Source organism: Ochotona princeps, chromosome 5 (assembly GCF_030435755.1).
Source record: "Ochotona princeps isolate mOchPri1 chromosome 5, mOchPri1.hap1, whole genome shotgun sequence".
Taxonomy (NCBI): domain Eukaryota; kingdom Metazoa; phylum Chordata; class Mammalia; order Lagomorpha; family Ochotonidae; genus Ochotona; species Ochotona princeps.
The window spans coordinates 86,517,542-86,536,167 of NC_080836.1; the positions used below are offsets into that span (position 1 = coordinate 86,517,542).

Sequence of the window (18,626 nt, forward strand, 5' to 3'; positions counted from 1 at the left end):
TGTGTTCCTGTCACTCACGCGTGAGACTTGAGCTGAGGTCCTTACTTGACTCCACCCCTGCCCAAGCTCATCTATTGCAGGCATTTCAGAGGCAGACCTACATACAGAACTTGCTGTCTCTTTTCCTTTCAAATAAATATTTAAAAAACACTTGTTTCCTATCAATATGCTCTTGCAATCAGAAATACAATGATGAGAATTAAGTGACTAGTCTTGCTTTTAAGATACAAATTTATACAAAATATATTTAAATAGGTAACTTCATATTTGCCTACTGTCTTAAAATTAAAGGCAACAGTGTAACAACTGAAAATAATAAACAATGATTATTCAAATATTTTTAAAATAAATCATGCAATTTAAAAAAAATTATTACTTCAGCAGCTAAAAAATATTTATACAGAGGACTAAACCATTGCTCTGTTAATGTAGGAGATCATTACTTTTCCTGAATGAAAAGACAGCCTAACTACTTTTTCAGAACACACATCTATTTTCATATTTTCCATTTCTGATATATAGAATAAAAATATGTAAAAACCCATTGTCACATGGAAAATCTGAAAGTGAAGTATCTCAAACTTCACTTTAGTATCTGTTGTTCATAGTACTATGGTGAATATATGGAGTAATGCGTACACATAGGGTTTTATTAATATGAGTAAATACACTTGGAAGAAAGTACTAAGAAGTATCTCTCGGATTTCAAACTAAAGGACTATTAGTTTTTAATGTAAATGTATCTACAATATCTCATTGTTTTATCTATCAAGCAATCCATCGTATGTTAAAGAACAGATACATCATGTTGCTGATGAGTTACCAAGACGAAAAATCATCAATTTAGAAGTTAACTACATCACCTATAGGAGGCTGGAGTGAGGAGAGCATATCCATATGTTGACAGGGACATATGTTCAATTAGGGACAAAGCAGGCCTACCTAGATTTATAAACAACACTTAGCTTCCCACAGACATTGAAAGACAGCCTTGTGCTTGGACCGTTAATAAAAGAAACCACAATGGTCTTCAGAGTATACTTTCTAATCATTTACCCATGAGAAATATTGAGGCTAGTAACAACTAACATTATACTTGAGCAAGATTTGTAATATTTTTATTAAATAAGATCTAATAACTGTAAGGTCTCATGGATCCATGGTGTGTAGTTCATAAAGCAAGTGCCTTTCAACTTCCAAACAAATGTATGGCTCATTTAAGGTATTGTACATGGATGCATATTCCCACTGACTATTAGAATCTCAAAACCCTGATCGTAGAATTGTCTCTAGATGTGTTTTTATCACTATAGAAAGAACAAGTCTGTACACATGCAGTAAAATCTGAATGAAATTAACAGGCAAGGAATACAAATTGGAGTTCAGTTTAGTCCTTACTACAAGACAGTATACCTAGCTTCATATATAGTTTTTAGTAACATTTCATTCCCCCTTATTTTAAATTCATGCATATATGAATATATGTGATATATATGCATATAATCACAGATATGCCTAGAAGGAAAAACAAACACATATTCACACTTTTGCACTCAAATATCCTAGACTCTTCATGGTAATATTTTAGGCAATGTGGCAGCACTTAACGCACACTGAATTGGAAGTCATGATGTTTAGCTACAAACAGATTCCAAATCATTCATGGAAGAAAAAATTAAAAGTTGAGTGTATATTGGTGGAAAAATTTAAAATTCAAGCAGTTTTTTCTAATTATATGCCTTCTCCATGAACTTTTTGAAGACTTCTATATGCAATATGTCAATTTTTTTTTTGGCATCAGGAGACTTAACTCTTAATTGCATTTATCTACAATCATGTATGGTGAGTAACCTTGGATGATTCATTAACTTTCTGGAGGGTTTCACTCTTCATTTCTGTAACACAAAGGGAGTTTTGATGCATCCCAAAGTTATGATTAAAAAAAAAAAGAAGGAGCAAGGCATGCTGTTAAATCAGATGAAAAAAAAAACCCACTTAAACAGCAGCAACAGGATACTGTATTGTCGGCAATGGAAAGAATGAATTATTATACAGCCAACCATAAGACATTATTTTTTTCAGTGTTTAGTGAAATTCTCCAAAGTATCCAAAATGTCTGATATAAACTGGGATAAAGCCAAATGCCATGAAATGGAATAAGATGACTACGGAAGATGAGGAATTGTTCAATGGAAAGCAAGTGAGTACTACTGAACACAGCCAAGGCAGAGGGCCAGTATTATGCTGGAGCCGGTGAAGCCAGCCTAGTGAGCCAGTTTGTAACACCAGTATCTACCTAGTGCTGACCGCACCACTTCTGATCCAGGCTCATGGTAATGTGCCTTAAAAGAGAGTGGGATGTGGCCCCAATACTTGGGTTGCTCTCACATATATGGTAGATCAGAATGGAGTTTCTGGCTCCTGGCTTCAGACTGGAACAGGTCTGACTGATGTGGCCTTCGGGGAGTGAATCACAGGACAGATCTCTCTCCTCTCTTTTTTTCTCTCTCCCTCTCCCGCCCACCTTCCTCCTCCTGCCCCCATAGCACCTTGCCTTTCAAATAAAATTCTTAGAGAAAAGTATAGAAGAAATTTAAAAATTAAAAAAAAACCTCCTACATCTGCACAGCATAAACTTCATTACTGACATTAGCTTAAATATTACTTTTGCCATTAGTATTGCCCTACAGGCATTAAGATTTATGTGCATACAAAGACACACAAGGATCAGCCTCTACAAAACACCCTTCTCTGTGTGGCCCACAAATTCACAGAGCTGAGCTGTATGCTGAGCTACTGAACTGATGTGACCCGAGATCTGATTCCACTGCAGTAGCCATCAGCCTACAGTGGTAGTGTTACTTTACCAAAATAAACCCCTCCTCAACAGGAGAAGGTTCCAAGAGTACGACCCAGTGCCAGACTCTGCTCTTCTGGAATAAGATTCCACTCACAAAGTTAAAATAGATTGAAACTGCTTTTGTTTACACATATTTAGATTTACTTATCTGGAATGGAACCTTAAAAATTCACAAAAAAACATGTTTTGTTTTTCTTTTTCCAATATAAAATATATGTTCATTGTAAAAAAAAAAGGTCTGGGAGATCTAGAATATAACATAGACACACAAAATCGTAAAGAATCTCGATATTTAAAAACATGATCACCATCAACACCTGGTGTGCATTCTTCCCATATTTTTTCTATAAAATATATACCTACACATAACTAAACAAGCATTTTATTTACACATTTGAGGAGCTAATCTGTACAATATTTTTAATTTACATATTTTGAGAGTCTGTATGCCATGATTATTTTTATATCATGTGGTTTGTAACAGCTAATTCTTGTTATATCATTTGGATATGCTATCTTTCACATAATGAAGCATTATTTAAAATATTTCAAAGTAACAATTAATTCTTTATTTCAAAAAACTACTTTGGGAAAATTATTTTAATTCATCTTAACAGATGAACCTAACAAGGTCTTAGTAAGCAATAACTACAAAAACTATAACTGAAAACTTTACCATCACTGCACTTTTATTTTGTAGGCAGTGGTATACTTGTCAATATTGCTAATGCCCATACTGAATGTCTACATATCATGATTAACATAGCTGCTGGAATAGTAAATGTTTATATTCAGTTATCTATCATGCCCAAGGTACTGCGCTAGAAATTTTAAAGAAATTTACTCTACTCTTAACCACAGTTGTGCAAGGTAAGTAGTCATGAATTTTTTTATATATATTTTTCTACAATTTAAGAAAGCAACTTTCTGAAATGTTAAACAATTTACATAGCTAGTAAATAAACCATGCCAAATCTTAGATGTAGTTACTGGATCCCATATCAGAGGAGAAGATCAGCTAAGTAATATTTCGTTACATTTATTAGAAGGTAATAAAATTAACTTGATAAAAATTAATTTTTATTTGAAATTAACGAAGCTAAATAGCATTATGTTACACTATTACCTTTATGTTACATCATTAACAATTTGCTGATGTTCTATTTCAAAGAGACAAACATAAACCAGGTAGAATATCTGCAGAAATTTCAAGTAGTATCATAGTTGGTAAAGATGCATGGTGCATAAAAATGTCCTGTAAATTATAAACCGAATACCAAACTTGTTTTAGAATCATCATTTTCAGGTAACAATTGCTGGATGATACTGCAGTGTAAGAAACTGTCATAAACTGCTATTAAAATTATTAAGTGCACAAAATTTTAAAATGACCAATAAATCATTTGTGTGTACAAAAACTAGGATTTAATTTTTGTGTGTGTGGGAGAAGCAAATAATGAATTAAATTGGTATCTTATGGTACCAGTGGCAAAGAAGCAAGGGTCTGACACTTTCATTCTGATTTCACAAAAATGTTATATTACCTACATCTAACAATTAATGTGGCTCATTTTTATGTTTGGAATTTGTTGTCCTTTTGTTGCTGTTTGTCAAGGGGTGGCATATATAAACAGATTTCAAAAAAATCAGAATGTTTACAAAATAACTTCGTGCAGTGTTACTTCCACTCCGGCTGTCTCCTGAACTCTTACCCTCCTCCAAAACAGCAATCCTTTCTCTATTTACTTGCATATTCCAAACTCTCAATGTAATTATCTACAAATGTTTTCTTTTGACTTATTTTGGGAATCTCTTCATATACATAAAATAACTCATTTTTTCTATACCTGCATATTACTACATTTTTGATGTACTTTACTTAAAGAGTCACTTACTAATGGACATAGTTTATGAAATGTTTCCTATCTTATGATGGTATTCTTCAATGAATTAATGTGTGCATTCACCATTTTACAAACATACTCAGGAATTCTTTTGTGAAAACAGGGGATAGCAGGTCAAAACAAACATGTTTGCTTACAGGTATTAAATAATACCACCATCAACAGTGCATGCAATTCCCTATTCTTTGCACTCTTAACTCAAAAGTATACAGTTAACTGTTGGCTTTGTGTTAACATACTGGATCAAAGCTGCTGTTTTAGTGCAATTTTATATTTCACTTCTTTAGGCAAAGCTGAGAAACTCTGCATGTGTCAGAACCAATGGTATCTTCAATTAACTGTGGGTTTTAGGATAATTAGACCAAATTTCTATCAGATGATTAATCTTTGGATTGGTTACACATAGATGCCGGCAAAATCAGCTCTTTACTCATAATGAGTTGCAATTTCTACTTCCAATTTCTCATGCATATTTTGAACTAACAATTTTTAGACATATAAAAATGGTCAACTTTTATCATTTCGAGTGTATAAATCTTTTAAAATAGACTCTGGGATACTGAATTTATTTTATTAAGATATATTCATTTCTATTGAAAAGAGTTTTACAGAGAAAAGGAGAGATAGAGAAAAATATCCTCCTTCAGCTGCTTTGTTCCCCAAGTGGTTGCAATATCCAGAACTGAGCTGATCCAAAGCCAGGAGCTTCTTCACAGTATCCCATGTGGGTGCAGAGTCCCTAAGCTTTGGGCTGTCCTATACTGCTGTCCCAGGCCACAAGCAGAGAGCTGGATGGGAAGTGAAGCAGCTGGAACACTAACCACCGCCCATATGGGATCCCAGCAAATGTAAGGCGAGGATGTATCTACCAGACTACCATGCTGGCCCTGAATGTTTTTTAAAGGCCTTTCCATCTTAAAATCATAATAAAACATTCATATTTTCTTTCACTTAATTTAGGGCCCTCATTTTTCACATACATATATTTGCTCCAACTCACAATTTATTCTGAAATTCAGTATGAGATATGGTTGATAGAGAATCTGTCCATCAAAGAACACATTATGGGCCTGGCCCGGTAGCCTAGAGGCTAAAGTCCTCACCTTGCATGTGCCGGGATCTCATATGGGTGCCAGTTCTAATGGGAAGGCTCCACTTCCCACCCAGCTTCCTGCTTGTGGCCTGGGAAAGCAGTAGAGGATGGCCCAAAGCCTTGGGACCCTGCACCCACATGGGAGACCCAGAGGAAGCTCCTGGCTCCTGGCTTTGGATTGGCTTAAATCTGGTAGTTGTGGCCACTTGGGGAGCGAATCAGCACACAGATGATCTTCCTCTCTGTCTTTCCTGCTGTCTGTACATCTAATTTTCCAATAAAATCAAATCTTAAACACACACACACACACACATACACACACACAGACACACTATGTCTTCCCACTTTACCGTTTCTGCAGATTTCTTAGTACAAACTTTACACAACATGAATGAAATCTAAATATTAATTTTCAACCTCTCTATTATTGAATTGTTTTATTATTATTAAATTGTATTATTTTCAACAGATTCTCTGGAGTTTACAGGTATAAAACCTATCAATTGTAAATGATGACAGTTTTACCCCAATCATTCAAATATTTGTACTCCTGTTATCTACCAAAGTACACTGGCAATTTGTTCATCTCAATATTAAGAACAAAACAGTGAATACAATGCACAAAATTTGTTTTGCTTTTGATATTAATGATCAGGCCTCTATAGTTCTTTCCCATAAATCGCTTTGGCCTCTAGATTGATACAAATGCATTTCATTACACAGAAAAAGTTACCATCACTCCTATTTCCTAAACATAGTGAATATTTGCTCATTTTTGTCATCTATTACTGACTACAGAGATAGCCAGTAGAGAGCCACCCAATGCCATGGTACCCTGCAGCCCAGCATGGGAGACCAGGAAGAAGCTCTGGCTCCTGTCTTCAGATTGGCTCAGCTCCACGCACTGTGGCCATTTGGAGAGTGAACCAGTGTATGAAAAATCTTTTTATTTCTCCTTCTATCTGTAAACCCTTTTTTCCAATAAAAACAAATAAATCTTTTTAAAAAAACTCAAAAAATGTTAACTTGGTTTCTCCAAAACATAAAGAGTCATGATTGAAAGTGAATTTACTTTGGAAATAAGAGGTTTTGTTGTTTCTTCTCTCTTGTTTTTTGATTGTACCTGTTTATACTTGGCAAACTTTTTCCTAATTATTGTGGGGATGGAGTAGAAGCAGAGACTTGTTTTCTTTTACTTTATTTCTGAACTAGACTGGCAGTGCAGTTAGGAAGAGGGGGAAAGTGCACAGTTTGACAGAATAAAGATAAAGGTATTTTTCATTTATCACAGAACAACAAATACTAGCAAGCAGACTTAACACTTATCTTCCCACAGTGCCAACCCTCTCCCCTCCAAATATACCCGGAATAGTTAGTTGGCCTAGTACCTGCCCATCTGCTTGAGCCTTGATCTCGGCCCTTAAATGTTCTCCTGAACTTTCTGTATCAACCACACCCCACTCCAAATTTTAGGTTAAAGCAAGAGTTGACTGGAACTGTTCTATATATTTTCTGTGTTCATATCTTCAGATAATAAGAATAGTTTCTTAAAAACGTTTTCTTTCTCAGGCACTGTAGCAGTAAAGGGTTCTGTGTGGTTTGGTTTTGTTTTGTCTGACAAGCACTGTGATGGACAATTTTACCTTAAGAGACACTAGTTTTGGTACAGTAGTTAGGATACTGTTTGGGATGCCAGTATCTCAAGTCACATAGCTTAGTTCCTGTCCTTGTTCCTCTAATTCTAATACAGGTCCCTGCTAATGTGCATCCTGGAAAGTAGCAGATGATGGGTAAAGTACTTGGGCCCCTACAAACCATGCGGGAGTCCCATACTGAGTTCTCAGCTCCATGCTTGGGCCTGGATGAACTCCAATGCTGTAGATATGTAGGGAGTAAGCCATATGGCTGTCTATTTGCTTTTTCAAATAAAATGGAAAACAAATTTAAATAAAATAAATCTCAAAGGGTATTTTGAGTCAAATACAACATAGGAACCAGAGTTCTTTTTTACTCATCTTTCATTCACTTATTTACTATTAGATAGTCCCCCAAAAGAGCATGTCAAAGCATAAGCTGTTTAACAAAACGGAGGGACTTGGCTTGGTGGCCCTGTAGCTGAAATCTTCACCTTGAATGCACTGGGATCCCATATGGGGGCCAGTTCTAATCCCGGCAACCCCACTTCCCATCCAGCTCCCTGCTTGTATCCTTGGAAAGCAGATGAAGATGGCCCAAAGCCTGCATCGGAGACCCGGAAGAGGCTCCTGGCTCTTGACTTCAAATCAGGTCAGTTCTGACCATTGCGACGGCTTGGGGAGTGAAGGAAGATCTTTGTCTCTGTTTCTCCTCCTCTCTGTATGTATCTGACTTTGCAATAAAAATAAATAAATTAAAAAAAAAAAAACAGAAACAAAAAGGAGGCATACACATGGCCCAACACTTTAAAGATATCATTAGAAACATTCTTTTCCCGTATCAGAGCACATGTATTCAACTCCCAACTCCTTCCCAACTGCAGCTTCCTCTTACGCACATCCTGGTCGTCATCAGGCGATATCCGAAGTACTTGAGTCCCTGCCACCATCCACACAGAATACTAGGATTTTCTGAGTTCTTATTGCCTGGCTTTTAGCTTGGTCCAGTTCTGGCCACTGTAAGACTTAAGGGAGTGAACCAGCACATGGGAGCTCTCTCTTTCTTTGTCTCGTTTTCTGTTTACTGTATGCATTTAAATAAGCAAATGCTTTTTTTATTAATTACATTGCATTATGTGACATAGTTTTATAGGTACTGGGATTCCCCCCACTCCTCGCTAAACACTCCCCCCATGGTGGATTCCTCCACCTTGTTGCATTACCACCGTTCAAGATCAGTTGAGATTCTTTCATTGCGAGCATATACCAAGCATAGAGTCCAGCATCTCATTGTCTAGATAAATTCAACAGCTTGTTGGGGAGACCATCTCTGGTCTGAAGGTAGAGCCGGGAGAGTATCATCCCTATGAACTAAAAGCCCTGACATAACATCAGCCACAATTTATAATGTTATGGAATTAACTGACACAGTACTGAGTAACCAACATGTTAAAAAAAAATGCAAGTTCTTTACCACATCCTGTGACTCCTTCATTGACATTTCAATTTTAGTTTATACACGACCGGGTTCTATACACCTTAAAATGGCTAGAGATTACTATTCAGCTGTCTCGTGTCTATTTTCATTATAGTATTTAGCATTATATAGCGTTAAAGCATAATTTTGCTGAACTTGGCTTTTTTTTCCCTCTCTCTTTTTTTTGAGGGGGGGTAGTCTAGACTGGCTTACAACTCTAAGAAGACTTATGTCAACAATTGAGGTGCAGAACAGTTTTAGGAGGGGTGTGCAGAGAAATCAATACCCTAGTGAGGAGTAACCAATCTTTGTGTCCCACCCAGTAAGGTATAAAAGTGTATCTACGCTGACCATTTCCTGTCTGATTCCAAGCTTTCCTTGTTGTTCTCTATCAATTCTAGAGTTTTGTTTGTTTATTTATTTTGGAGCAGAATAGAAACAACAGAAGAGAACCAACACAGATACAACCAAATAATCTTTGATAAAAAGACAAAGGACAATCCAGGCAAATGGGAAGATCTTTTCAATAAATGCTGTTGGGACAACTGGTTGACAGCCTGCAGAACCCAAAAGATAGACCCACATCTCTCACCATACACTTAGATCAAATCTAAATGGATAAAAGACCTAAACCTATGCCCAGAAACCTACAAACTTTTGGAAGAAAATGTTGGAAACACACTGCAAGATTTAGGGGTAGGCCCTGACTTCCTAAAACGGACACCAAAAGCACTAGCAAGGGAAACAATCAACAAAGTAAAAAAGCAACCCACAGAATGGGAGAAGATCTTTGCAAACTACATAGGTGATAGAGGGCTAGTCTCCAGAATATACAAATAACTCCAAAACAACTAAAATACCAGAACAAACAAGTCACTCAAGAAATGGGCATGGGAAATGGGCAGACATTTCACAAAGGAACAAACCCAAATGGCAAACAAACACATGAAAAAATGCTCAAGTTTTCTAGCAATAAGGGAAATTCAAATTAAGACATCAATGAGATACCACCTAACGCCAATAAGATTGGCCCACATGCAAAAACACCAACAACACTTGCTGGCGAGGTTGCGGGGGGAAAGGGAACCCTACTCCACTGCTAGTGGGGCTGCAGGTTGGTACTGCCTCTTTGGAAATCAGTATGGAGAACATTCAAACAACTGAAAATCTGCATACCATATGATCCAGCAATAGCACTCCTAGGAATATATCCAAAACACCTGTATCATGAGAAACCAACATGCACCCCTATGTTCATAGCAGCACAATCAGTAATTGCAAAAACATGGAAGCAACCGAAATGCCCACCAACAGAAGACTGGATAAGAAAGCTATGGTTCATTTACTCCATGGAATACTACTCAGCTATTAAAAAAAAAAAATGCAGTTCTTTGTGGCCAAATGGGCCCAACTGGAAACCATAATGCTAAGGGAAATGAGCCAATCCCAAAAGGTTAGATACCATACTTTTGACTTAATTTAAGATGATATGATGTCAATATGAAAAATAGTACCTGTAAAATGTAATATTATCTCAACCTCAAGCAACCTATCTCACATGCAAAAAGATATTGTGAAGTAACCAATGAACCAACAATCAATGTAAGTCAGACTGCTTATGATCTACGTCAAAGAACTGTAAAAGCTAATATACTTTTAAATAAGCAAATGTTTTTATAAAGTTCTCTTTACATGGGTTGGCACTGTGGCATAACAGGTTAAACCGGTGGTTGCAAAGGTGGCAATTGGTTCTAAACCCAGTTGCTCCACTTCAGAGCCAGCTCCCTGCCAATGTGCCTGAAAATCAGTGAATGGCCCAAAACCTTGAGTCTTTGTACCTGTGAGGAGACTGGGATAAAGTTCCTGGTTGCAAGCTTTGGCCTAGTCCTGCTCCAGCTTTTGTAACCATCTGGGAAGTGAAACAGCAGTTAGATTTCTCTCTCTCCTCTCTCTCTCTCTCTCTCATGCATGTTGCCTTTAAAATAATTAAAATAAATTTTTTTTAAAAAAACAACTTTCTTAAAGCATAATCATCATTAAAAGTTGTACAGAAGCAGTTCAAAGATGGTAAAAATCACAGCTAAATTAGGTAATACTAGAACAGTGTTGCCATGAAAACAATGGATAATAAATATAGAAAATAGTATGTTTTAAGAAATTATAAATCATGTTGGTATATAGGGCATACCATAATATCATTCATTAATTCCTCAAGTCTCGCTAAGTTTACAATTTTAGACAATGCTGGATACAGGCCAAAGAAAATAAAATTACACTTTTGAATGACTTAAATATGAAATCATCCCAATTTGAGTAGGAAGACGAATAATGATCAAAGAGAATATAAAACTGCCCCCACCAAATAAATACGCTATACTATTAGATTAAAATCTATAGGTCTGACACAATGGAAAAATTAAACCTCATATGGAATATTCATTCTTATTTTCCTACAACCCAGAGAAAACGTCTCCTTTCATATTTAGAAGACTAGCAAACTAGTCTGATAGCAGACTAATTGTACCGGTTCTCAAGATAATGGAAACTTAAAAAAAAAAAAAAAGATAATGGAAACTTGCCTGATTAACCAGGCAGCATGCCCATCAACTTCAGATCCACCTATCTCCAGAATTATAATCAGAGACCAGTGTTCACACCCTGAAACTGATCCATCACTCTGATCTTCTGCTTCAAAAATAAATGAAAGGCATAGGTGGAAGTATTGCATGACTCAAACCTTGGGGATCTCAACAAATACGTCCCACTTAACAGGATGGAACATTCATAAGACTGAATCGCTCCCACTGAAACCAAAGACAACAAAAATGTGATGTAAACCATGAAAATCAAAATATATGTACAATGCAATAAATATCCAGATCTTATTTTATAAAATGTCAGAAGTTTACTTTGTACACAGAAAATTTCCTTTAAAATAAAGGAATGATAGCTATTATTTCAATAACTTCGTAATTAATAGCACAATTTGCAGAAAAACAAAATCAGAATGACATTATCATCAGCATAAATGTTCAACTCTCCCATAGTCACAAGAATACAAAAACTGCATACACAGTGAGTGGATTAGTATACAATGAAGTAGTCTGCAGCTATTAGAAACCGCAATGTATGTGATATGATGAGAACATGTTTAGAAAACAGGTGACATTAATCATATCATAAACAATTTCCATTCTCGAATCCCACCCATTTAATTTTATATTAACCAAAAAAAACTTAAGTGAGGTACTTCTAGTGAATTATATTCAAAGCATTTACATGAGGATCTGGTACAAAGCGATACATAACAATACCTACAATTATGATTTGCCCAGTAATTAGCTTTATCAGATTATAGATGTTCTATACTGTCCTTTTTGCTTATGTATATTTTCTTTTCCTCTAAATTAAATGGCATTTATCGTATTAAAATGTATGTGATAAGACACAAATGAAAACATAACTTACAAAATCATAATTTTAACAACCAATAATTATAATCCAGGAAAATATACTCGCCTAATAAATTTTTTCAGGCAACTGTATGTATGGTAAGTGTCACTATATAGCATGTAAGGTAAAAATACACAGAAAAATTTCAGAACTGAAGGTATGTGAAGTAGAGAAAAAATAAACATTAGAATCTGAAACATTGCAGTGTTGTGCTGTAGCAGGAAAAATTAATTTTAGGAAAAGCTCCTGACTTGATTAAATAAACCAACATGTAAATGAGTCACTGTCAATCAACACTGCCCCTCTCCCCACCAAATGTAGCAAGCCTCAAGAGATATTTTCATTCAATAAAGTTACTTAACAACAACATTTCATATTTACTGGAATATTCACTATGTGACATTACTGTATGTCTATACTCCACTAATGGCTTGAAATACTTAATCTCATGTAATCCTCCTGATAAATTCAGGAGAGGCCCTCACACTGTTTAGGCCTGAAGAAAATGAAGCATAGAGCTACCACTTTAAGTAAAACGATAGGCACATCAAGGACCATTCAACGCACACCATTCCAGACTGCTGCCCTGCTAAGGCCAGGGCCTCTAATAATTACTCTCTTTTTATTCTCTTCCAATTCTGCCTCTGAGCCCCTACATCTATCATGGCAGTTCCTGTAAATGCACTTATCACCACTACCACTGGAACTCTAATTACTACAGCTCTGATTTCTCATTCTTCACTATGAATGAAAAAGATGTATTCCTCCAGGTACCATTTCGCCTTGTAATGCATTTCCTCATGAATGGTGTTAGTTCGCATAATAATGTCAATATACCCTTCCTGACATCAGACAAATGTCACATCAACGAAGCATTTTTTATTAGTTTTGTTGGGAATCTATAATTTTTATCAGCTTTTATAAAGATTTTATTAATAATATAAATAGAACAGATTTTATATATTTCATAATACGATGAGAACAAGATGACACTTCATCCCTTCCCTCTTTCCTTCTTTCTTTTAATCTTTTAAGTATTGTGATAATACACTTGCAATTTACTTTATAATCACAGTCTGAATGGTCCACTATACCAGGAGTTCAACAAGGAGACCAGTGACAAGGGCGATATAGACAAGGGCGATCAACAATCAAATCACACATGTCTACTTCACTCATTTACATCAACATTTTTTGCACTATAAATATTAGCTACTACAAATTAGAGAAGACATGTTATTTGCTTTTTGGTTTTGGTTTACTTTACTAAGCATAATGATCTCTAGTTACATCCACTTTGTTGCAAAAGACAGGATTTTATTCTTCATTATGGCCGAGGAATATTCCATCATATATATTTTTACTTTATCTACTCATCAACTGATGGACATCTGGGTTGATTTCATATGTCAACTACTGTGAATTGAGTTGCTATATATACAGGAATAGAGGTAACAACTCTTTCATATGCTAATTTTATTTACTTTGAGCTAATTCCAGGCTTCAGAGTATATTAGAATATCCTTTTCTCCCCATCCTCACAAGCATTCTTCATTTATTATTTTTCACTTTTCGATGATAGAAAAAAAAAGAAGAAAGAGAACCACTACTGTTTCTAATGAAAAACTGAAACTTCCCATTACTTCACTTTACAAATTTTCACAGATAAAAAGAACCATTATTATTTTTTTGTTGAAAATACACAATCTGCATTATGATACTGCAACAAAATACTCAAGATTCAGTGGTTTATAAGGAAAAGAGGCTTGTTTTTCACATTTCCACAGGGTAGAAGGGCTATTATCAAGATATTTGCCTGTAGTGAGGATCTTCTGGCTGTACCATCTCATGTGCATGGCATAATGTTGAGAGTCTGCAAGAATGCACACCCAGGTCTCTCCCTGTTTATAAAGTCACTAATATTATCATTGGAGTGGCATTATCATGACCTCATCAAACATCAATTTTCTCCTCAAAATTCCCACGAGCAAACTCCATTATAACATGAATGTGGAAATTAAATTTCCAACACATTAACTTTAGGGAGACACATTGAAACCCAGCACAGCTCTGTAATACAGACCCAACACTGTAACTAGGACACAGCATGAAGGAATGTTGCGGCACAGTGGGTAAAATCACAGCCTATAGTGCCAGTATCCTATATGAATACCACTTTGTGTCCAGACTACTCCACTGATCCGTTCCCCTGCAAATGTGCCTGCGAAAGCAGTGAAAGATGGCCCAAACACTTGGGCCCTTGTACTGAGGTGGGAGACCTGCATGAAACTCCTGGCTCCTGGCTTCTGCCTAGCCCAGCCCTGGCCATTGCAGTCATTTGCAGAGTAAATCATCAAATCTCTCTCTCTCTCTCTCTCTCTCTCTCTCTCTCTCTCTCTCTCTCTCTCTCTCTTTCTCTCTCTCTCTCTCTCTCTTTCTCTGTCTCTTACTCACTGTGTGTATGTGTGTGTGTGTGTGTGTGTGTGTGTGTGTGTGTGTGTGTGTCTTCATTGGTCTCTCTCATTCTTGCTGTAACTCTACCTTCCAAACAGGTAAATCTTAAAACAAACAAAACAAAACAAAACAAAAAAACAGAAACTGCATCGCAAATGAACTCAAAGAGAATCTGTTCATTCAAGATTTTTCTACTTCTTCCAACCTATTAATTTCTCTTTCCTTCTTAGGATAAGTGTATCATATCAAAGTAGATTTTCTAAATTTTTGAAAAAAAATGTATTTTATATACCTGTGGCATTCTCATCAATAATATTTAGAGGCTGTGGTTTGTGTGGAGCCCTTATCAAAATAGCTGAAATTCTTTTCCCTGGCAAAGTTTCAACTGTGGAAATTATTAAATGAGCACACCTTTTCAACACAACTCACAACCAAGCACTGCTTATTCAGAAGAGCTGGGATGAGATCACCAAGCATGCATTTATGCAGTATACGAAGACATCTTTACATAAAACTTGGGGGAAAACGTTCCTTATTTATGAAATTATAACTAAAAGTTGTCTATTCAAACAAATCAGAAGTAAAAACACCAAATCCATTGAACTGTAAAAGGCAGTTGCAAAATTAACCCATTGCTCTCATCTGGCTTTAAAATGCACCTGAAATTTTTTTTTCCCCTAAAACATTATTAGACAAAACATCAAAGACCCTAAGATTCTTTAATACTTTCATTACAAGCCTAGTCATTAAAGCTGATATTCTGTACTCATGAGCAAAAAAAAGTATCAAGTCTGGTAACACCTGTGGGCCGGAAAGACAATTCCTTCAACATTAATCCTTTAGAGAACAAAGGAACAATAACCCTAGCCCAATACCCTCCAGTATGATCTGGGACCTGGAACTCCCATTACTAGGATTTACCATTTATGACTTGAGACCAAGTTTCTAGAGAAACCTCTATTAAAGTATTTATGATAAAACAATAGTAATCTATTACTTCATGTCATTCTCTGTAACCTCAGCTTGAATTTGTTCACTTGAATCCTTAATGACAAGATAGAAGGCTGACAAGAAGGCTCTCCATGCCCACACACAGACTTCATTTCATTGGGTGAAGGAAGACGGTGATGACAACATCAGAATGTTGCCACCCTTGAAGGCAGGCAGGAATGCGTAGGACAGTAAAATACTAACGAAGTAACACACGGGAAATGGGTTTGTAAGGAGGAGCGCTAAGAGAGGAGAACGATTTTACTATTCACACAGTTCTCTAAAGCCAGCACCAGCTACCTAACCTTTGCTAGGACATTGGTGGTGTGCCCCTTCCTGCTTTCTAAGTATTCTTCACACCACAACCTCATTTTTGCTTAATGAAATAGGTCAGCTTGACAAGGGGCAAATGACTGAGCTGAAACAAACTTCCCTAAGTTTAGCCAGAGGAAGTTTCATTAGAAGTCTAACGCCATTAGCCAGCACAAACAGGAGAGATGAAAGTGCAAGAGGGAAGAAATATGAGAAGGACAAAGAGAAAAGGGTGTACCACCGTTTTTATTGTGTTACAGATGACACATATAAGGAAGTCCACGAGAGGTTTGCTTACCAATACTCAACTCTACTATGAGGCACACTGTACACAGACCCATCTTGCTCAGCTCCAAACTATACAAGCAAGCACAAAGCAAGGCCTGAATGAACCTGCATGCAAGTACAACACTTTCTATCACAGATAGGGTCCAGAGGTCGCCACGCTACATGGATGCCTATTGTGTCCTGTTCACATAGGGGCAGGCAAAATCAGGTCAAAGTGGCCTTCACGATAATCCTGAGGAAAAATTAACTAATTAACACATTAGTACCATATGGATTTACAGCAAGGTATATGACAAAGGAAGGTACAGTTTCACTTGCTTGACATTAGTGGAGATGGTATCTATTTGTAGAGGAAGAAATTTGTGTTGAAGGTAAGCTACATGTTATTTTGAGCCTGGGTCTCCCCTCCAAATATTAGCCCACCTCCCAATGGATGGTGCTATCTCCCCACAGCTGCCTTCAAGAGCAGTTCCCAAGTCCTCTTTGTCTCCCTCTGCCACTTGCTCATAAGACACTGAAAAGGAGCACTCCAACTCTGTTCCAGGTACAAGGAAAAATAAAACAGTCTCTACCTTGAAGGATCTCAAAGTCTAATACAAAAGTCAGGGACATAAAATTATAATGCAATGTGATAATCTGCAGAATAAAATACGCACATACTCAGTGCAATAGGAATATGAGGAATAACTAAAGCTTCAAAGAAGTAATGTTTGTTCTTTAAGGAGGGTTGGGATTTTCCTGGTTGAGTTAGAGAAGGGCAGAAATTCAAGGAAAAGGATGGGCTTATGCAAAGATGGGGCAATATAAGAGAATATGTTACATCAAAGACATGGCAAGTATTTATAGCTGAAACAGTGGATGTGAAAGGAAATTTCTGTTGATAAGATAAAAGGATACACTGGGTTGTTTAATAAAAGGTATGGCATAAAATACCAAGGAGCTTATTATATTTATTCCTTATGAAAGGGTAGTCGTCAATGTTTTCAGAAAGACGGTAGCAAATAGATTTGCATTACAGCAAGCAGTGGCACAGTAAGCTAATCCTTTGCTTAAGGCACTGGCATCACATATGAGTCACCGATTCAAATTGCAGCTGCTCCTCTTCCAACCCAGCTCCCTGCTAATGGCCTGCGAAGGCAGTATAGGATGTTCTATGGTCTTGGGCTCTGGCACCCACATGGCAAATCTGGAAGAAGCTCCTGGCTCTCAGCTTCATATAGGCTCAACTCTGCCCATTGTGACCATTTGGGGCGTGAATCAGCAGATGGAAAATCTCTCTCCCTGTCTCTCTGTAACTCTGACTCCCACGTAAAATAAATAAATATTTTTAAAATTACAGAAAGGAAATGTTTGAATCTGCCTAAAAAAACAGATGACCTTCCCTCTTCCTAAATAATCATCATATCCTCTGCCTTAATTACATGAAGACTCTTATGTCTGCCTGTGTCAAATTAAAACACTGAATTCAAATTTCACTGTTAAAATGTTACATATATCATTACATATATATAAATACATAAATATATATATATATCTTGCTAAATTTCATTCCCTCCAAAGGAAGAACACATTATTCTCATTTTTAGGCATTTTTTCCAGTTGAAAACTTGCTAACTTATTAACATGCCTAATAATTATCATATAGATTTTATAATATTTTTAGAAATCAGATTTATGCTTTCTGATCCAGTTTGTATTTGTTTTTTGCTCATTTTTATAAAATTCTCTGATGCTTTTGCTAACCTATTTCTGTTGGGTAACTATAAGGTCAAGCAGGTAGTAGTTTGCACAGGGCATTTAAAATGTGCAGCTCTGCTTCCATTTTGGCTGCAGGTCATGGGGATACAGCTTCCTATCATAGGCAAATCAGTACTTGGGTGCCATGCAGAAACCATTAGCTATAATTCTGACATTCAGTAGTAACACAATGTAGAACCTAGTGTGTAGGAGACTGTATGGCAAATCACTTAGAATATTGCTGGAATTCAAGCAATATTCTGGTTGCTGTAAATGAAAGCCAAATGAAATGCTTGTAATTACTTGTGAAATATTATTTTTGGAATACTGGTCAATAAATATGTTGACAGTCTCTCTAAGGCCACAATAAAGAAAAACCTAATTATATCTAAGAACTTTTATAACCACAAAATTGGATCGAAAT

At 36.4% G+C, this 18,626-nt stretch overlaps 1 protein-coding gene across 11 annotated transcripts in view; it reads right to left on the minus strand.

Annotated features, from left to right (window-relative positions):
- The window catches only part of IKZF2 (IKAROS family zinc finger 2), a 164,811-nt gene that overhangs the window by 96,401 nt on the left and 49,784 nt on the right, over positions 1–18,626 (minus strand). The gene's annotated exons all lie outside the window — the stretch shown is intronic.